Here is a 23,568-nt window from a genome sequence, read left to right as displayed (position 1 = left end):
CATAGAGCGAATAAACCTTGGGGACCAATTGACCAAAGGAGAGAAAATGCTATTAATCACGGCATTTACCTGAAGCTGTTGTGTGGATTACCTGAGAGAGAGAACCCAGGAAAGAGAAGGTTGGCAGAATGAGAAGGCAATAATTATTTTGAATTTGGTGTATGACACCTAAGTGAGTATATTTGTTCCACAGTAGTTGAGAGCCAAGGAAAGAGAGCAGAGGCACAGATGAATATTTTTGGAGGCACTAGATAATTATAATTGCTATGTTTATCCCACATAAGAGCATTAATTATAAATCCACTCCACTGTAGAAAACTATAGCCCAGGGTATAGTATATATAAAACCCCCAATTTTACTGGATAATCAAGCAATAAAATTAAAGTGTATTCCATAAAAATGACAGAAACAGTATTAAACAAAAGTTCAAATAAAAATCTTGGTACCATTTACCTTGAACTTTTGGCTCAATATAAGATGATTCATAAATTATGACTACTTGACTATCTCAGCAGATGTTTTCACAAAGACTAAAGATACAGGCTTAGGACTCATGGTTAAGTGATATTTATTAGACTAGGAGAAGTATGGGGGCTGGTAGAGGTCATGGCTACTCTTTTGCTCTACATTTAGAGAAGTTCTTTTGTTTGGTGACCAAGCATATAGTTCTGAGATAATAGAGAAGGGAGGGGTGTCACCTGTCTAACAAGCTAGATTACCCAAGGCAGTCAACCAGGTGACAGATCGAGTCAGATTGCCCTCACATTCCTATAAAAGAAGATATTTTTCACAGTTCTGGACCATATCCACTCAACATAAAACAGGATCTGATAACAATTATGAGTTGCTAGTGCACAGTGAGAAGTCAAAATACCAAAGCCAGTCCTTGCCAAGTTTTTCTTTGTATTTTAACCACATGATCCATATTCTTCATTAGGTTATCCTTCATCTGTCTAAACAACAGGCTGTTGTTAGTTTATAAAACTTAACCATTCTTAGTCCAAGACGTGCTTATGCATTCTTCTTTAAAGTTATAACAAAATGAAAATGTTTGCATGGCATGTAATTACAGAGAAAGCTAATTGAATAACCCAAACCAGCCACATCTTTCTAAGAATGTTTGGGGAGATCTAATGAAATAACATTTACATTTACAACAGTCAGGGGCAGTGATTCTCCACTTCTTCTGGGAAATGTTAGCACCTCTTTCTAACAGCTTTGAGACAGGCACTTTGTTGGATAGATTGCACGTGCGCTTTGAAAGTTACCTTCAGGTGTTGACTTGTGTTGAATTTATTGTGTGTTGCTCAGAAGCTCAACTACTGGGTCGTGGAAAATCATTTTAATTTGCATTTATTTTACTTTAGGAATATTGAGGATTGTTCAAGGTAATTAGCTATTTGCAAATTTCTTATTTTGTAGTTTTTTGTTTTTTCTGCCCAGTTCTATAGGGAATGTTCCATTTTCTTCTCACAGATATAAGGAGCATTTTATATACCTGTGGGATTAGTTATCTTTTTAAAATAAGATATTGCATAAATATTTTAAAATGTTAAAATATAAGTAAAAAAGAAATATTGAAAAAATAAAGATAAAAAAATTAAATCCACTCTAATTTAAACTCTAAAAATATATGTGTAGACATAGTGATTTTGAAAAAAATGAGAAACTACACCAAATGTATTGAGTTACTATCTGTGTCTAAAGGGATTATTTTAATATTCTTTTTGTACATCTGTGTTCTTTTCAAAATTTCAGCAATGAACATGCATTTTTTAAGTGATGGAAAACAACAAAATTTTGGATAAAAAAACCTAACATTCTTTTAATTAAAAATATATGTGTATCTTATATAATAAAAGCCTAATATGCTATGTGTCCCATCGTCCAGTCAGCCATTAAACCAATCAAAGTGTAATATGCTAATCATATGCTAAGGCTGCTCAACCGCTCACTATGACATGCACTGACAACCAGGGGGCAGCCGACTGGTCGACCAGTTGGTACGATGTGCACTGATCACCAGGGGGCAGATGCTCCGACCGGTAGATTAGCTTGCTGCTGAGGTCCAGCCAATTGGGACTGAACGAGATGGGCTGGACACACCTGGGAGTCCTTCCATGGTCCCTCCTCAGCTGGCCTACCTCCCCCATCCATCCCCAACACCAATCCTGCACCAGTGGGGTCCCCCGGCCTGGCTTACGCCCTCTCGCAATCTGGGCTGAGGGACCCCCCCCCCCCGCCAGTGCACAAATTTTGTGCATTGGGCCTCTAGTTATATATATTATACTATATTATACATATATGTGTGTGTGTGTATACACACACACACACACACACACACACACACACACACACACATACACGCTAGAGGCCCGGTGCATGAAAATTCATGCACTGGAAGGGGTGTCCCTCAGCCCGGCCTGCCCCCTCTCACAGTCCAGGAGCCCTCAGAGGCGGGAGGTGACCCAGCGATAAGTGAAAGGCGATGCCCCATCACACCTCTGCTGCTGCCACTGCCAGCAGCTCAAGCCTTGGCCAGCCCTGGTTACCTGAGCCATGGGAGGCCCTGGGCGGCTGGGCAGCTACCATCTGAGGCTTGCCTGTGCCTCGGGCCAGCCCTGGGCAGCTGGGCAGCTGACATCTGAGGCTTGCCTGCGCCTTGGGCAGGCCCTAGGTGGCTGGGGTCTGAGGGGACTGGGGGACTCTGGAGGCAGACGCGCAGAGCGGCCCAGCCTGCCTGGGGGCAGGCCCAGCCGTGCTGCATGCCTGCTGCCCTGGCAAGGCTGAGGGGACTGGGTGCTGCCATCTTGTGGCTGTGGGTGCCACCATCTTTGAGGGCAGGGCAGTCAATTAGCATATTCCCTCCTTATTGGCTGTGGGTGCTGCCATTTGCAATGGCATGAGGGCCAATTAGCATATTCCCTCTTTATTATATAGGATGCTTTTCCTTTATTTTCCCTCTTATTTTTTTATGTATGTATATTCTATATTGACACTAATTCTGTATATACAGTGTTAAGGATAGTTTTCATCTGTGGGCTCTCAGCATCTTTGAGTATGTTTCCTACGTCCTAATAATTCCCCACATGATGAGTCCTGCCTTTCCAAGGTAGAAGCTATAAAGTTTGTACCTCCTGGCTCCTTTGCAGCTAAAGTAGAGCCATGTCTCCCAGGTTCCACCAAGTAGAATCCCCAGGGTGAGATTTGTATTGAGAAGTGAGAAGTAAGGAGGTGCCACTTGTGCAGTAGTCATATTCTGATCAGCATAGTGTGGAAGTCACTGTCCTTGGACATGACAGTGGTGGGTGTTCAGTTCTGAGCATCTTAAGCTGAGGAAGAGGCCCTAGCGTTTTCACTAAAATGGCCCAAATGATATGGTTGGGCAATGGGTTTGGCTACTTAGCTTTAGGATTTTGCTTTCTAGTCTTCTAACAGACTCCGGGGGCACCCAAGCATTTTTTAGTATACACCTTTTTTCTGATTAAAATACTCCAAGTGGGCTCTATATTTCCAACAAGGAGCACTGCTCCCCAATGACTTACAATTTACACGTGTTCCTTTCCTTCAACTTTGCATTAATTTTAAATAGCTTCATGCACACTTTCAAAATTTAAAAGTGCTATAACTTATTTACTTCATCATCTATTGAATATTTGGCTTATTTCTTTTCTATCAACATAATAAAAATGCTTTATGCATTTTACATTTAGCACTTACATGTACATATACATATACTAGTAAATCTGTTTATACTTTCTTTCAAAGCAGATATTTCCAGAAAAGGAATTATAAAATAAAAATGTTTAATACTCTTCAATGCTGTTTACAAATATTGCCAGTATTTACTTCATTAGAGCACCCAGGCAGCAATGCAATGGGTGCCTCTGAGGGATTCAAAGGTCAGTGTAGCTGAGCATAATGGAAGAAATAAAATTTATATAACATGAAATTAGAGAAAAAAAGCAGCAGCTCATAGCACGTGGGTTTTCTAAGTTAAGATAAGGAGCTAAGTTTTTATTAAAAAGTGTGATGGGAAATCCTAGGAAGATATTAAAGAGAGAATGGAATAATCTGATATACTTTTTATAAATGGGAACACCCATTGTTTTATTGCAAGGAGGGAGAGTTGCTGGGAGAATCTAAGCCAGAGGTGATGGTGGCTTGGACTTGGTTGGTAACAGGGCAATTCAAAAGACCTGAAAGATTTGGGATAGATTTTGGAGGAATAACATAAAATGCATAGAATATAAGCTATGAGATTTGAGAGGAAGTGTACTCGTGGTGACAAATAGATACTGACTTGGACAACTCGGAAGGGGAGGTGGTGAGACACTGAGATGGAGGGAACTAGGGAAGGATTAGATGTATGAAATGGGGGGAGACATCCAGGGTTCTGCTCGATTTTATTTAGTTTAGTGTACCTTTGGATACTTTGTGGTGACTTAGAATCAGCAGTTAGATATAAATATCTGAGGTTTGGGGGTAGAGATCAGATATTAATTCAGCAACAGATGGCAGATTGGGGATTAAAGCCTTAGAATTGGGTGAGGTCACCTAGGAGCACTTATTGAATAAAAAACAGAGGCCAAGGTTAATGCCCCTGGGTAACCCAACAGTTAGAAGCCAACAGAGCAAGGAGATCCAGCAATGACAAGGAGTACCTACATGGGCAACAGGGCTCATATTTATGAACTTTTGGAATGACCCCTAATTCAAGTGTTCTGCCCGCAGCCTCCCACCCCCGCCTTTTTTGCTGTTGGGATATTTATGACATCTGATTAAACTGCAAAAACTTTTCATATGTCAATGACACAGATTCTGTGCTATGATGTTGGAATTCCCCTCAACTTTTCTTTTGTTTAATTTATATTTTACTACCTCCCTCATTTTTTTTTTTTTTGTAGCCAAACATTCTGGTATTTTAATATACTATATAACTCATCGCTTTTTTCTGTTTTGTTTTGTTTCTTCCCTTAAGGGCTCTTGTCCCTCCAAAATCAAATAGACATTGACCAATAGACTTTTCTCAGTTTTTATAAATTCTTATTTTAAAACATTACTTTAGCTCTTTAATTCATCTGGAATATATATTGGTAACTGAGCAGACATTTGTTGAAACTGTGGAGTGAATCTTGGTTAGCCAATCTTGTTGGCAAGGTTCTTCTTACCAAGGGGCTTTCTCTCATTCAGTATCCTGAGTCCCACCCCTGAGAGGGGCATTGGGAGCAGCTGTCCACCGAAGGCCCTGCTACCTGAGCCACCAGCTTCTTTTTTGTGAGCCTTAGGATTTTGTCTTGTTTTTAGTGGCCTGGCAATGATTAATCTCTGTTAACCAGGTTTGGTCATGTTAGCTTCCCAACTATTCTGTTTGAATCTGTTGTTTGTAATTAATCCCAGGAATATTATTGAGTCATGCTTTTTAAACAGGGTCACGCCCTCACACACACCCCTCCCCCAAATATTCCAATCCTGAGTGCTATTTCTCTTTTATTTGTGCTTAAGGGATTTAGCTTCAGTGTATGAATAAGATATTATGGTCCGCGGTAGCAAGGCTGTTCAAATTTCTTCCAAATTTGCACTGCAATATTCCTCACTGAATCTCGCCCAATCTATGTTCCAGTTGGCTGTGATTTTTAACAAGAGCCATCATCATTTTTGTTAACAGCAGGTTAAGAGGAGGTGTTTTGGAAAGGGAATCTGGCATCCCTAATTTCAAGTGGCTGGATCCCTTATTTTTTTGTTTTAGTTTGCTTTGTTGTTATTATTATTGGCATACAACTTCAGGAGCATCAGGGAATTTAACTGCTTCAATTCATCTGGGAACACGTGGCAGCCATTAGTTTTGTTGTCAAATATTTCCAGTTCTCCTTCTGGGCACATGGCAGGATTGCAGTTCTTTGCTCTCCTGAATCTGAGTGTGACCACCTGATTTGCACTGATCAGTGAAATTTTGAGTGGGAGTGATGCGCATCACTTCTAGGTGGAAGCTTTAAGTATCACTATTCACCAACCTGCCAATTCTAGAGAGTGTCTGCCCTATCAGTCTGGGTGCTGGGACTGGACCGATGTGAAAGAGCAATAGACACATGCTTCAGATAGGAAATAAAACTCTGTTGTTTTGAGTCACTCGTTATTATTAGGGTGTAATGGAGCACCTCTTGACTGATACAGAATTGGTAACGTCTAGTGGGTTATTATGGTACTAACCTAATTTGAAAACTTGTTTAAAAATATTATTATTAGTTACAGTCAGGAGTGATAACAGTAAAAATTGATTAGGAAATCAGTTGTGCACATCCTTGGGCAAAGAACTTCATCCATGTGGGTGTGCTCATACTAGTAACATAGCTGTACATCAAGGTGAAGATTTTTAATATGACAAAGCACAGGCCATGAAGTTAAGGGAATACTCATGCAAAGATCCTCTTACCACAAGATAGTAATAAAACTGGAATAAAAATATACATGAAGCCTGGATATAGGACTGGCTGATTTAAACAGACAACAAACCTCAGAATCTTATGAAGTATGGGCCTCGTTTATGGCCTTTGCCTAGGTCAATGTAAGGTCTTTCAGCTCGTCCTACTCAGCTCTGTGCTCATTTCGGATGAGTTTTCTGTAATGTTGCTTGTTTCTACCTACACATTCTATTAGATTCTCCCTCACTACTCTCATCTCCATGCTTGCATGCGGATAGAATTTCACAAATCTGTGTTTCTCATTAGTTTTTTCTGTTTTTCTGCATAAGTCGTCTTAGTCTATACAGCCTTCATTTTAATGGTGTGTTGTACTTTGCCTTTTCTTCAAAATCCAGGGCCTGTACCTCTCATATTATTGTCTTTTCAAAACAGTATTCTGATCACTTTCAAGGACTGTACTGGCAATATAGAGATAGTTGCAGAAAGTTTTCAAGCAAGTTAGGAGCCATGGCCTAATTTCAGGTTAATTTTATTTTATTTTAAAATTTCACATGCAGCATGTACATGTTAACAATTTACTTCACCATCCCTTTCAGTCAACCTTGAAGGTGACTCTCAATCTTTGATTCCTGTTTCATTGTAACTTTTCCATATATATATATATATATATATATATATATATATATATATGTTGTAAAAAAATGGGATCGTCTGAATCCCAGAGACTATTTTTCTCTTCAGACATCTAGAGAATCTAGCTGGAATGGCCAGGGGTCATTGGTGAAATTGTAGTCATTACTGCTCAGCAAGGTCACAAGCATTAAGATGGCTAAGAAAGACATGTTAGAGACACTTCCTGCCCCTCTTCCCAAATAAAAGGCACTTTTAGTTACTTAAACATTTTTTGTTAATAAAAATCACAAGCGTGTTCCTTTTTGAATAAGAGTCGTGTTCTAGATGTCAGGTGACAATTCTCCTGACTGTTCTATTATAAATGTCTTCATTTTCATGGAGGTATATTAGGTATCAAACCAACACCATTGAATATAGCTTCTTGGGAAATAGAAATAATAATTAGGTAAACAGAATCAGGTTAACATAATCTTTTAGCCTCTCAAAAGTCAGTTCTGTGTTTGGAATTCTGCTGAAGTGAAATTCATCAACATGCCCTACTTCTGGCATTTTGAACATACCTCCCATGGGTGAAATGAATATCAAATATTGAAATTTGCATTTAGTATTGGAGTCTTTAAAAGTATTTCACAATCATCAAAGAAGCAATTAAGTAAAAAAAAAAAAAGCGTTGACTCTTGTTGGGTTAAAGAAATCTGTGTGAAAGATGTGCTGGTAACGATTAGAGATAACGTTTTAACATAAACATTCAAGTAGAGAAAGATTACTAATTGTGAAAATATGTATCATAAATACAGTGCCAAAAATTGTCTGTGGTTTTTGGTATCACAGTACCTTCAAGAAGATTTTTAAATAGAACAACACTTTTTTCCCCCTGCAGATTCACAAATGATAAATCAATTAAAATAAAACGTTTTCAATCAATCTTGTGGGAAACCCGTGATTACGGCATTTTATGGCACTGGGATTTTACACTCCTAAATATCTAGAAAGATAAGATATTTAGAAGTTTCTAGCAGTTCTCAACCTGTGGGTCACGAACAATGAAAATACATCCTGCATATCAGATATTTACATTACGATTCATAACAGTAGCAAAATTACAGTTATGAAGTAGCAAAGAAAATAATTTTATGGTTGGGGGTCACCACAACATGAGGAACTGTATTAAAGGGTCGCAGCATTAGGAAGGTTGAGAACCACTGACATATGCAATCCCTACATTTCATATATATGCTTATATATTCTAGAAGTACCTCTGATGCGTTTCATAGTTCCATGAATTAAACAATTTTAATATCCCTATAGCATATAGTTCACTTTACAGATGTTATTTTGATAAGAGAGCGATAAAAGTCATGTGGAGAGACTTAATGATGAATAAATCAATTCTACTACTATCACATTTATAGTCAGCTATTGGACGACAGCTTCAGCATAAAACAGCTCTTTGTGAGGAAGGGAAGGCTTTAGGAACCTCTCCGACATGGCCTTCTATTTCATCATTACCTTGTTCTCTTGAAGCAGTAGTTTGGGGAGGTTGGAGGCACATTGGGGACAGTGGGGTAACCTTTGTTGGCAAAGCCCCTGAGGTGCTGCGGCCCACCACACACTGAAGAAACATCCGCCACCCTCCAGGGTCTCTTACTTCCGGTTTGTGGAGCTCTCCCAACCTTACCCCAGCATCTTGACAATCAGATTTCTAGTGGCCTTTCTTAAACGCAGCTGATACTTTCATGGTCAAGATAATACTTTTGCTCCTTCGGAGGTCAGCAGAGGAGCAGCACTGGGTTTTCAGGAAGACTTGTGCTTTGAATGAGAGCAGATGAGGCAGGAAAGAGGCAGAATGAAGAACAGAGATGCTCCTTATATGGGAGCTTTTCCAATGAAGGTCTTACTTCCCTGATAAATTTTCCCAGGGACCTGCAGGCTCTTTCCAAAACCCTGGCTTCATGGAACTAAAAAGAATCACATGGAACACTTCACATAAACCACAGTTGTACAAGAAGTTAAAGCTCAAGAAATTCTTCTTACCAAACATTTGTCATTGCCAATTTCTTAGTAATGTCACTCCTGAGAGAGGTAAATTGTTTTAGAATCATATAATTTTCTATCTGGTTAAATGCTTGGGTACCCAGTGTGGAGGTGGGGTACAGATCAGAAGCATGCTTTTATTTATTCTTATTAAATTTATTGCAGTGATATCTATCTATCATCTATCTATCTATCTATCTATCTATCTATCTATCTATCTATCTACCCTTTGACCCATCGCTATGACGTAAACTGACCACCAGGGGGCAGATGTTCAACACAGGAGCTTCCCCCTGGTGGTCAGTGCACACCCACAGCAGGAGTGCCACTCAGCTGATGGGAGCCAGCTGTTGGGCTCATAGCTGGTGAGCGCAGCTGCCATGGTGCAAGCCTCGCCCACCTCCAAGGCAGCGCTACCGGGCGGCAGGTGCAGCAGGGCCAGGATGAGTGGGAGCAGCGCGGCGCCTGGGCCAGGCTCTGGAGCCTCTCTGGCTGCCTGCCGCTTAGCGCACTACTACATCCCCTGAGGGGTCCCAGATTGCCAGAGGGTGCAGGCCAGGTTGAAGGACCCCCACCAGTGCATGAATCCATTCACCAGGCTGCTAGCTGATTAGTAAAATTATATAGGTTTCAAGTGTACAATTCTACACTACATCATCAGTAGCTTTGTGTGTTTCCCACCCAGAGCCAGATCTCTTTCCATCAGCAAATATTTGACCAGAAGCATGCTTTTAGCACTCTAAATTCTAAATTCTTATGATATAGGTACACTCATTTCTTTTGTCAATGTTTCAATGTTTGAAGGAGAGATTAGAGCAATGGTGGCATCTTGTTCTTCATTAAAAAGGACAATTTAGATTTTCCATCTGAATATGCCCATTTGGACTTTTATTTGCCATATAAATAGTAATATGGTTACACTTGCATCATTGGAGTCAAAGTTCTTATCAAATTTATAAATATTATTTTAACATTCTGAAACATATTATTCACACTGTATCTGGAAGAAAACTTAGATGAAAGATGGGTGCATTTCCAGCTTATATTTTAATTTTTTATACTTGGCATTGGACAATTTTCAAACTAGAGGAATGACATAAGAAGTGTCTGCACCATCTACTTATCCCATTTCTATCTTAAAAATTTATTTTTAAATAAAGGCCATTTTATTTTAAATATAGCTTTGAACCAGTATTTTCTCAAAACATTTTGGTCTTAGGACCCCTTCACAATCTTAAGAATTGAGAACCCCCAAAAGATTTTGTGGATTCTATATATTTACCATATTAGAAATTAAAACTAAGAAATGTTTAGAATATTTATTCATTGAAAAAGAAAAAAAATCATCACATGTTGTGTTAGTGCTCACCAGAAAAATGAGATCAGTGAGATGTGCATATCAATAGAAAATGTTTTATTCTAAGGAATTGGCTCACATGATCAGGGAGGCTGGCAAGTCCAATAAGTGAATGTGGCTGGCAGGCTGGGGGCCCAGGGGAGCTGATGTTCTGTTTCTCCCATTTCTTAAGACAATTAATCATCCGATTTTTGTTGGGACAGCTAATTTTGGCCACTTAACTGAGTTTTAATACCATGCTAAAACCATTCCATTTATTGGGCTATATTTCTCAACATGTTGATAAATTTAGATATTTTACTCTTTTTTTTGTTAAATTAAAATATGCAACTTCTAACATATATATGTGTGTGTGTGTGTGTGTGTGTGTGTGTGTGTGTGTGTATTTCTATCTTAAAAATTTATTTTTAAATAAAGGCCATTTTATTTTAAATAAACCTTTAACCAGTATTTTCTTATAACATTTTGGTATTGGGACCCCTTTACAATCTTAAAAATTGAGAACCCCCAAAAGATTTTGTGGGTTCTATATATTTATCATATTAGAAATTAAAACTAAGAAATGTTTAGAATATTTATTCATTTAAAAAGAAAAAGAATCCATCACATGTATATAAATTATATATAAATTAGGATAAGGATATGTGTGCGTGCGTGTGTGTGTGTGTGTTGAAAGATAAACGCTTGAGTGGAATTGCAGCATGCACAAACATAAGAGGCATTGACCAGGCGATAGCAAATTATATCATGATATATGATGTGTATATGTATTTAATGAATACAGTTTTATTCAAAGTCAACATCTTGCCCTCTTGCAGGTCCCTGCTCAAAATACATTTCATAACTGCACAGAAGGACTGGGTAGAAAAACAAAACTTGTAGACACATTCTGATCTATTTTAATTTGAATTGCTACACGCAGGATTTGAAATTACGTCATATACAGAACAAGGGAGCCAAGAGACAACTAAATTTAACCACCTTTGTGTGGAATGCAGACTTGCATAAATTATTGGGGGTTAAAGAAGTTTATGTATAAAAAGAGGTATCAAGAGTCTGATTACTAATTTTACTTTGCCGCTGGGAGTGGTCTGCCCTCTGCCTAAATAAACCCTAGTCAGCTTCAACTTTCTCAGCCAATAGAGAAGTTTATTTTCCTGGAGTTTTGGAGTGTCCATTCAAACTTTTAAGTATAATTAGAATTATTAAAATGTCAAATAAAATAATTCAGAGAGGTGTAATAGAGAAAGTGAAATCCAGCCACAATTTCACTCTTTTCCCATTCCTGTCGTTTTGAAACTCAGGGCTAATGTTTGGCACACGCTGGGAGCTCAGGCTCTTCAGGGGCTGCCTTTGCTGAGCAGGCTGAGGAAAGGGTGGGACGAGTTACCCCTTCCCCATCTCTGCTGAGCCCACTCAGAGTGGTTCTGTGTTGGTCACTTTTATTATTGACACACTCAACAAATATGGTATTTTCTTTGAAGAATGCATTCTTAGCTAAATAAGAGAGAAGAGTAACTGATATATTATTCCCAATATCCCTTTTAGAAGTAATCTACTATTTTAGTATTCTATCTCTTATGAACCAGAAAACATGGTAAAGTTATCCAAAAGTAGTTAGCTTTTCTTTACTTCAATTTATAAGCTGATATTAAGACATTTACATTTGCATACACTGGATTTTTCTTTAAATGTCTCAAAATAAAATTTATTATTATTGCATTATTACTTTTGTTACTTTGCTTTAATAATCAGTATTAGAGATGTCAGTTCATGCAGTGGCCTTAGGAGATGACAAATCAATCCCAAGTCAGCTCCTCAGTACATATTGTTAAATCAACTTTGTTTCATTTCATGAATAAGCTATATTTTTTAAAAAAAATTAAATATTTTTTGCTAATGGGGATATTATAACAACAAAACTAACATTTTAATTGTTCTGAAAAATATGAGATTCTTTATAGAATATAAACATAAATATGATCTATGTTGTGCACTTGGAATAAAATTGTAGCCTTATTTGTTTTTTAACAATTGAATAAAACAAACTAAATATTTAATGCTAAATACCAAAAAGTAAGGCCAAAAAAAGGAGCAGAAGTAAGTTGATACAGATGAAACTTAAAAATTGTGAATTATAAAACAAACAAGTACACTGATTGAAAAATTCTGTTTCTATAGAAAGATCAATAATAAAAAATGCCCTGTCATCTGTGAGTAAGACAAAAAGAAAGAAAATTACCAGTATAAGCAGAGATAGTCACAATAGCAGGAGACATTAAAGAATTATAAAGTTCATTACATCAATCTCATATCAATAGGTCTGTACATTGAGATAAAATGGATAATGTCCTAAATCAATAATAAATTATTAAAAGTGATTTTAATTGAACGAAACCTATATAAAAATTAAGATCTATGGAAAATTTTTTTGTTAATTGTTTTCACTATAATAGAAGCTAGACTTAGGTGGTTATTTCTAATATTTTTATATTAGTAAAAATATTTCAGATGACAAAAAGATGGAGAGTGTCTTAAAACTTCTTTTAGAATTTTATTGCCAAATATTAATGCAGAAGGCGGGAAAATGGATAAATCAAGAACACATAAATATCTTGAAATAAACTACAGAAATTGTAGAAGTCATTTACCCAGAAAATGATAAAACATTATAGAGAGACATTAACAAAGACCTAAATAAATGGACACATATACCAAGTGCTAAAGCAGGACTCTGTTTGAACGTCAAGAGGACAAAAATTGTGACTACCGAATACATACACAACTTCAACATGGATAATGAAGACTTTGAAATTGTTAAAAGATTTTGCTTACCTTGATTCAGCCATCGATTCACATGGAGACTGCAGCCAAGAAATCCAGAGAGAGCGCAGACTCAGAAAGGCAGCAATGGAAGAGTTTGGAACGATCACCAAGAGCAAAGATGTGTCCTTAGACACCAAAGCTGAGATCATCCACGCCCTTGTATTCCTGATTACTACGCACGGATGTGAAAGCTGGATGATGAAGAAGGCTGATGGGAAAATAAATGATTCCTTTGGAGAATGTGTTGGAGAAGAGCTCTGCCTATATCCGGAATCACCAGAAAGTTGACCAACTGGGTCCTAGAGCTTAAGCCTGGAACATCCCTGGAGGCAAAATGACAAAACTGAAGCTCTCCTGCTTCAGGCACATCATGAGATGTCAGGATGCTTTGGAAAAGACAACGATGCTGGGGAAAATAGAAGGCAGCAGAAAAATAGAAAGACCAGCTATGAGATAGATTGACTCCTTCAAAGAAGCCCTTAGGCATGAGTCTACAGGAGCTGAGCAGGCTGTTGAAAACAAAACATTGTGGACATCACTCATTCATAGGGTCAGCAGGAGTCAGAGTCAGCAGCAGTAACACACCTACCAAGTTACAGATTGGAAGACTCAATATTGTAATGTCAATTATAGAAAAATCTACATGTAAATTTAATCCCAATAAAAAAAATCTTTCCTTTTTGGTAGAAATTGCCAAGCTGATTGATTCTAAATTGGAAAATGCAAAGGTCCTGAATAGCCAGGACAATTCTAAAGAATTATAAGAGTCCTTATAATAACAAGTAGAATGTAGAGTTGAGAAAGAAAAAAAAATCTCAAACTTACTGTGTGTATCAGTTTGTATGAGGTATGGACCTATTGGACAATCTGATTCAGGTTTAGCATTCTCACCACGTGCACCGTTCTCAAACGAGTCTTGCCAGATGTAGAGGCACTATCCCGTTTTATTACTTGGAGAAATGGACACAGATGGCAGGATCTCAGGACCCCTAAATCTTTTCATTACAAGACAATGGAAAACATGCTTCTCATCTTTTAGGAGTTGTTCCAAAAATTCAGACTATCAAGGGCTCCCCAAATTATATCACTCTCAATTATTTCTCTATGGATTTTTATTTAAGTAAGTGCACCAGGAGAAGACATATCTGTTTCTCTGATAACCTTTCATTTAATTTATAAACTCTCTTAAGGCACAGGTTGTATGCAATTTCATAACTAAAATATAAGTAAGAGGAAATGAGTTAAGGAATTCCTAGGGGAAATTAAAACCTAAAGAAATTTAAATGTCTCAATGAGGCCCAGTAGTCAACAGTACCACCAGAAGAAACATCGTTATTCACTTGATCCGAACTCTGGAAAGTTAGCTGCAACTAGAGTATCTTTAAAATAGCTTATCATCAAAGAAATTTTGCATTTTCTGTCATTACTAGCACAAGCCTCAGTCAGTCATCTTTACTCCAGGCAGAAATTAGTATAGAAATATTTAAAATAAGGGAAAAGTGGCAATATAAAAATATGCCATATTATTCCTGTACAGGATTGCTTCTATTCTTAATAGAAGTTCCTTTTATATTTATGCCTTTTAAAATCTTAGGTAGAAGAATTCTTTTTATTTTATTTTATTATTTTTTTAATTGTTTTATTGCTTAAAGTATTACAAAGAGTATTACATATGTCTCCTTTTTCCCCCCGCCCTTGACAATCCCCTGGCCTCCCCTACCCCCCAGTGTCTTATGTCCATTAGTTATGCTTATATGCATGCATACAAGTCCTTTGGTCCCACCCCCCTCCTGCCCCCCAACCCTCCCCAGCCTTCCCGCTGTAGTTTGACAGTCTATTCAAGGCTGCTCTGCCTCTGTATCTATTTTTGTTCATAAGTTTATAATGGTCTTTATTATCCATGAATGAGTGAGATCACGTGGTATTTTTCTTTCATTGACTGGCTTATTTCACTTAGCATAATGCTCTCCAGTTCCGTCCATGCTGTTGCAAATGGTAAGAGTTCCTTCTTTTTTACCGCAGCATAGTATTCCATCGTGTAGATGTACCACAGTTTTCTAATCCATTCATCTACTGATGGGCACTTAGGCTGTTTCCAGATCTTAGTTATGGTGAATTGTGCTGCTATGAACATAGGGGTGCATATATCCTTTCTGATCAGTGTTTCTGTTTTCTTGGGATATATTCCTAGAAGTGGGATCACGGGGTCAAATGGGAGTTCCATTTTTAGTTTTTTGAGGAAACTCCATACTGTTTTCCATAGTGGCTGCATTCTTATTTTATTTAAAGTAAACTTATTTTAGCATGAAGTAATGAAATTTCCATAAACAGCACCCAAAAATGAAGTTTATTCTCATTAATTTTATTTTTATATTGTATACACATATACCTTTATGAGCATCAACTGAACAGGACATTTATTTGTATAGATTTTCCTGTTTATAGTGTAAACTCATTTGATAACTATTCCAAATGGAATACACTCATTTTATATATAATACTCATAAAATCATCATGGATATTTCCCCAATTTAAGTCGTGTTTTATTCTTTGCTTGGTCAATGCTTCCTAACATATACATATTCATTTACTAGTATTTGGGGTATCATACATTTTTAAAAATAACTCCATACTTTCATATAATGTCTCATAAAGTTACAGAAAGCCCTCTGAAGGCAAACCCTTGTCCCATTTAAAATTATTATAGGTGTGGCAGCATCAAGCAGTTCTAATATAATGCTCAGCCATCCACCAATAGGTGAGCCTTGTTCTAGGTCTGGCTTCTCATATTTTCACTCCAGCAATCAGGTTTTCAACTAGCTCTTAAAATAAAAAATATATATATATATATATTTGATTTCAGAGAGGAAGGAAGAGGGAGAGAAAGATAGAAACATCAATGATGAGAGAGAATCATTGATCAGCTGCCTCCTGTAAGTCCTACACTGGGGACTGAGCCTGCAACCTGGGCATATGCCCTGACTGGCAATCAAACCGTGACCTGGTTCATAGGTCAATGCTCAACCACTAAGCCACACCGGCTGGGCTGGACTAGCTCTTGAGCTCAAATTTCCCATCTGCCACTAAGCAGATGATATTTTATACTTTAATACATAAGTTCCTGTCTAAGAAAATTATTACTTAAAATATTCTGGTCATGTGATCCCATAAATAATAGAACTTATAAAGAAATGCTGACATTTTAGCATTCAAGCCATATTTCTCAGATTGCCATAAATGGGGCAAATATTATTTTTCAGGTTATGTGCCCTATTTTTGATTCCTGGAAACATAATTGCTATAATCGAGTTAATACTCAAAGGAAGTACTTGTTAAAATAATCAGGCTAACAATATGAACCTAGTATGTGAGATGGCAGCATGGATAACTTGGCTAAGTACTCAGTGAAGAACTAGAGTCACAGGGCGAATGAACAAGAAAATAGAGAAAGAGAAATAGAGGAATGAAAGGAGTGTGCATTTTCTAAGAAATCTGAGACATTTAAAGTTCACTATATGTAATTTTATGTTCTAGAAACTGCATCATATATAAGGAAAAAAACAGCAACACCTCTTTAGTGATTTTGCTAATTGAGTAACCCAGAAGTAATATTCATGTTTCATTTTGGGTTGTTGGTTTTTTCCACAAGAATGTTTAATGTGTTCACTACTTTCAAAATCAACTCTATGTTTTTACATTTCAAAATACATATATATATATATATATATATATATATATATATATATATATATATGGCATTGAGCACCAATGGCGGCTGACATCATAAAAAGAAAAACAACCACAAGTTAAGTACCTACTGATGGGAGAACCCAGGCCTGCTCTGAAGTTCCTGGCCAAGAAATAGAACCTGAACCAGAGCAATTCCCTAGACCCAAATACCATGTCTTCCACTACACCATGGGACTGCAATCAGCAAGATTATGGGAAATTATACAAGACAAAAATACAGGTTCTTTTCAACAAAGTGAAGGGGGTGGGGGGGGGGGAGAGATTAAAGGAGAAGGAAAAATTATAGATTAAAAATAATCCAAAAAAATCAATCAATCGCTTTATATAGACCCTGATTTAAATAAATTGTTAAAAAATGACAACTAGGAGCCTACAAAACAATTATACATTTACTGTTTATTTGATGATTTTAAAGATGTTTATTTTTTAAACTGTGATTAATGGCAGTGTAGTGTATTAAGGAAGCTTATTCTTTTAGAAAGGCATACTGAAATATCTATAGATTAAATGATATAACCTCTAGGATTTACTTCAAGATAACATGGGAACTAGGACAAATGGAAGGGGCTATGCATGAAACAGGATTGGCCATATGTGTTCATTTTTTGCAATCTTTATTGTTGAAAGTATTATATATGTCCCTCTCCCCCCACAACATTGACTTCTTCTAGCCTGCCCCCACCTCAAGCCTTCACCACCCTATTGTCTGTGTCTATGGGTCATGCATATCCTATATAATAAAAGCCTAATATACTAAGTGTCTGGTTGTCCATTCATTTGTTCAACCAACCAAACAGTAAGATGCTAATGATATGCTTAAGGCCACTCAACTGTTTGCTATGATGTACACTGACCACCAGGGGGCAGACACTCTGACCGGCAGGTTAGCTTGCTGCTGGGGTCCGGCCAATTGGAACTGAGCAAGGTGGGCTGCACACACCCTAGAGCCCTCCCGTGGTCCCCTCTGGCTGGCCAACGTTCTGCGTCCCTCCCTGGCCTCGATCGTGCACTGGTGGGGTCCCTCAGCCTCACCTGCACCCTCTCACAATCCAGGACCCCTCAGTTTTTGGCCCAATCGCACTCAACACAGGAGCTTCCCCCTGATGGTCAGTGCACTCTCACAGGGGGAGTGCCGATTAGCCAGAAGCTGGGCTAATGGCTGGCAAGTGCAGCGGCAGTGGTGGGAACCTCTCCTGTCTCTGTGGCAGCGCTAAGGATGTCTGACTGCCGGCTTAGGCCCACTCCCCATGTGGGCCTAAGCTGTCAGTCAGACATTCCCTGAGGGCTCCCAGACTGTGTGAGGGTGCAGGCTGGGCTGAGGAATCCACACCCCCCAACCCCCCCGGTGCACGAATTTTGTTCACCAGGCCTCTAGTACCAATATAAACTCTTGGTTAATCTCTTCCCACGTTCCGCCACCCCCATTTCCTCTGATGCCACATATTAGTCATATGTGTTCATTGTTAATGCTTGGCCCTGGTTACCTAGAAGTTCATTACACTGTTGCTTTTGTATATGTTCAAAATTCTTCATATATTTTTTAAAAAGTTATGACAAAATAAAGGCATTTCCAAGATACTACATAAACAACAAAAATAAAATAACATGAACTTTTCAAATTCCTATTATTTTCCCAGAATTTTGGCTTTTTATACTTTCCAATTCTATGAAGCTTTTGGGGGAAGGACTTTGTCTTCTCCCTTATATTTAAAATTTGTTTAGATAAAAGCATCCGCAGTTTATATAATTTTCTATTTGTCATCAGGCAGTTTCTACATATATTTTTGTTAGATTGTAGACTTATTTTAGGATACAAGAAATTAATATTTCTTTAGGTTTTTAGGTGGCAATATCTTTGATAACACTCCTGTTAATATAACATAAAGTGAACATGCTAACTTTTAAGATAATTAAGTTTGATAATGAATAAATTAAATTGTTCAAAGAATGAGCAGTTTTGTTTAATAAAATTTAAACAATTATATTACTCTGCAAATTGTAGTGAGAAACACTAAGAACATGAATACTAATGCTTAATTTGTGATAATTCATTCGTGTGTTAGAGACACTAATGGAAATATGGTCTTGGTTTTTCTCATCCAGGCATTAGGATGCTGAGTTTCACTGTCACTCATTTCTATGCAATGTTTTTAACATTGTTCATTGGTTTATGGGTCTTGGTAATATTAGAATAGTAAATAATATCTACGATTCACCAATCCAGACAGTTTGCTTAATGGGAATCACTAATTTTTTTCTTTACTATTTTATCAGAATACCCTACATGATATCGAAACAGAAGTCACAGAAAAATAATAAAATCACTATTAGGGCTTTACAAGACTAGTTTGTAGTAATATTACCTTTTTTTTTTTTTTTTTTTGCAAACTATAATGGATAACATATTCACCATAACATAAAAACTAAGCACAGTAAATTTTAATTACTTATGCTAAAAGATCCCACACTGTACATCATGCTGACAGTTTAAGTCTCCCCAGTATAAGTGTTCAAGACCTTTGCCCTGTTTGAAAACAGCCAACTGAGCAAATGCAAGTGATTTTAAATTAAGGATGACTGTGCAATTACTTTAGGGAAGAAAAAAAATTAGCTTGTCCATTAGTGTTATAGGTTGTTGTAAGAAAAAACATGCTGTCTGTTCATTCAATTAACTCTCAGCCTCAAGGCCACTGTTCATTTCATTGATAACATTGTTGATTAAGCATCTCTACATGTTTAAAAGGCTATGCTTTTAGACCACATCACCTTGATAACATGCTTCTCTGGGTTTGCTTGGATCTATTTGGTGCATTAGTTAATTGTCAGAAAAGGTAAATGATTTATTTAATAAATTTTGATCAAATTCTGTTTAAAAGAACACTATACATGATCTCTTCTAGTCAAAATAACTATACACATACATAAACATTACTTCAAAAAGCAATGAAAATCTTGTAATTTCTGTACTGAAATTATTCATTAACAAAATGGAGATGGAAACAAAAATGAAGATGCAAATCCCAAATAGTATCATCTGCCTTAAACAAACAAATATTTTCACTTTGATCTACTTAGCAGAAATCCTCTTTCCAAACAATTATATGACACAGCATTGTAATTACCAATTTTGGTTAAAAATTCCTATTTCCACAAGAAAGCATGACACAATTTTTGATGAATACAACTTTAGTTCATGTCATAAAGTAACACTAAGCATCTCAAGTTTCTATGCACATTTAATCATAGGCATTTTTATCTACTTATAGAACTTTATTTCTTGCATAAAGTATGATGACTATATTTTCAGAAACATATTAACATGCTAACCTCTTGCATCACAATGCATATATATTATTCTATATGACATTAAATACAAAAGGAGAAGTAAGAGTTTTACCTGGTTAATCACCTGGTTGGTCTAAAGCTGAGGAGAGCAAATGGGTTCCCTGGCAATGTCTTGTCTGGTAATCCTGAGCTAGGGAGGCCACAGTTTAAAGGGGGGAGGGCAATTGCAGTTTCAAGGGGTGGGACTTGTGTTCAGTAATGAATTCCCAAGGGACTGTTTCCAATAAGGGAATGCTACTGGAGACAATGAAACCATTCTCCATTTGTTGACCCTAGTTCTGTATGTACCATCTACTGTGGGTGTATTCATGCATCAATAGAGGGAAATGACATATAGTTCACTGAGTTTATGATATGGAGACTATTTTGAAACAAGGATTATGTAAAAATAAGATTGAGCTTTCATTTCTTTGAAGTTTTTCCATTGTGTAGTTATGTCTTCTCATTTTTCTCGATTGGGATGAAAAGTCATAAGAAGGCTTAACTGGGAGCAGTGTCATCTCTGGCCTATGATGCAGGGAAGCCCCCTGACACAATCCTTGTGGATGGGCACACGTGGCCTCTGCCTGGCAGGTGTTAATGATGACACTGGAGGCTCACTATTTTTGGAGCCCACCTCATTCAACTCAGGGCAGTTTTATCTGTTAGATGTCTTTTTTAATATTATGATTTCTTATGCATCATATTTTCACAAAAATTGTATACAACCTCACACATCTCAGATTGTGTTACAAATCAGATAGCATTGTTTGATTATGCCTGAGAGCTGCATTTTCCAGAAATGTTTTTCCCTTTTGCACAGATCTCCCAACTTATTCTGACACATTCTTCACCCAATGCTCTCCATTTTTTTAATTCCTTAGTTAGAATCTAACAACTTCTCACCACTTCGACCACGGTTGCCCTAGCATAACTATCAGATAACCTTCCCAACCAGCTTCCCCTTTTCTACTCTGATGCCCTATAACCTGTCCTCTATACAGCTGCCTGGCTGATACTTTTTTAAAAGATGTATTTTTATTGATTTCATAGAGAGAAAAGGAGAGTAAGAGAGAGATAGAAACATCATCGATGAGAGAGAATCATCTATCAACTGCCTCCTGCATGCCCCCCAACTAGGGATTGAGCCTCCAACCCAGGCATGTGCCCTGACTGGGAATTGAACCATGACCTCCTGGTTCTTAGGTTGATGCTCAACCACTAAGCCACACACTACCAGGGCTGACTGATCCTTTTAAAACACAAGTCAGATCATGTCATTCTCCAGATTCCCCAATTACATCATACTAAGTCATCTTGAAAATTCTCTAATAACTTCCAACCTAATTCAGAACAAAATAAACTCTTTACAACACTCTAGAAAAAGACTGGCTCCTCATTCCAACTCTCTGCCCTTACTTAACACTTACCCCTTCTCTTCCACTGACCCCCTTGCTCCTTAAACTCTAGGCAGACTGGCCTTCCTACCATTCCTCAAAGGGGTCAGTGGCACTACTCCCTCAGGAACCAGGACCTGCTGATTACTCCCCTAGAATACTCTTCCCCACATGGGTTTCTGTGCATTTAGGTCTCAATTCAGATGGTAGTTTAACTATGGAATCTTCCTTAACTATCAATAGAAATGTCAAATATACACTTCATTATGGCCTTCTTACCTTGCTTTAATTTTTCTTTCTTTTTGTTGATATTTTTTTCTTTTTATTGAATTTATTGGAATAAATAAATTATACAGGTTAATAAGATTATACAGTTTCAGATGATGCACAATTCTACAACATATCATCTGTGCATTGCATTGTGTGTTCACCACTCCAAGTCAGATCTCCTTCCATCACCATTTATCCTCCCTATATCCTTCTCCATCTCCCCCCACTCATCCTTCTCCCCTGGAATTACCACAAAGCTGTCTGTGTCTATGAGTTCTTTCTCACCACCCCATTCAATCCTTCAACTCCTCTCCCCCAACAGCTGACAGTCTGCTCTCTATCTATGTGTCTGTCTCTCTTTTGCTTGTTAGTTCATTTTGTTCATTAGAGTCCACATATGAGTAAAATAATACGGTACTTGTCTTTCTCTGACTGGTTTATTTCACTTAGCATAATACTCTCCAGTTAAATCTATGCTGCCGCAAGGGTATGATTTCCTTTTTTATGGCCGAGTAGTATTCCATTATGTAAATGTACCACAGCTTTTTATCCAGTCATTTATGATGGACACTTGGGCTACTTCCAAATCTTGGCTATTGCCACTAATACAGCAATGAACATAGGGGTGCATATATTCTTTCCCATTAGTGTGTCTGGTTTCTTCGTATAAATTCCTAGAAATGGAAAAGCTGGATCATAGGTGGTTCCATTTTTAATGAATTCCATACCGCTTTCCGCAGTGGCTGCATCAGCCTGCATCCACCAACAGTGCACAGAGACTCCTTTCCCCCACATCCTTGCCTCTGTTCTCTGGATGTGAAAGGGCTTGTACCCAGACTCTCATTCTGATAGAGAAAGACATTCCGTCACTAGACAGAGGCAATGTAGTTATTAGACAAATAAATATTTGTATTGCTTAAAAGTGGATATGGAATGTTTCTTTTTAAAAGCCATTAGTAAATGTGTACTTTTAGCTCTAGTTGGTTTAGCTCAGTGGATAGAGCATCGGCCTGGGGACTGAAGGGTCCTGGGTTAAATTCTGATCAAGGGCACATGCCCAGGTTTCAGGCTCAATCCTCAGTAGAGGGTGTGCAGGAGGCAGCTGATTAATGATTCTCTCTTATCATTGATGTTTCTATCTCTTTCTCCCTCTCCCTTCCTCTCTGAAATCAATAAAAATATACATATATATATATTTTGAAAAGTATACTTTTATAATACTTGGTTTTCAAATGGAAACAATATGAATATAAATGTTTGAAAGAACATCATACTTTCCTCCCAATAAGGTCTCAATAAGGGAGTATTTGGAGCTTTGGGGGTATTTGAATACCTGTAAGCAGTGCTGTAATATTTCTTTATCTAGAACTTAGCGGATTTTCTGTCAGCTTTACTCCCTGGTCCTCGCTGCTATTATTGCTTGCCAGTCCTTTCGCCCCGTGCTGAGCTGCAAGTGAAGAAAACAGGGCAGGGGCAGAGAACTGCCGCTTGAGCTTGGAACTCCACTGCATAGCCTGGAGGTCCAGAAGGACCTGGGAACATTGAACTCACATG

The sequence above is a fragment of the Myotis myotis genome, unplaced genomic scaffold (assembly GCF_014108235.1).
Source record: "Myotis myotis isolate mMyoMyo1 unplaced genomic scaffold, mMyoMyo1.p scaffold_m19_p_3, whole genome shotgun sequence".
NCBI lineage: Eukaryota > Metazoa > Chordata > Mammalia > Chiroptera > Vespertilionidae > Myotis > Myotis myotis.
Note: the sequence above shows the minus strand (reverse complement) of the source record.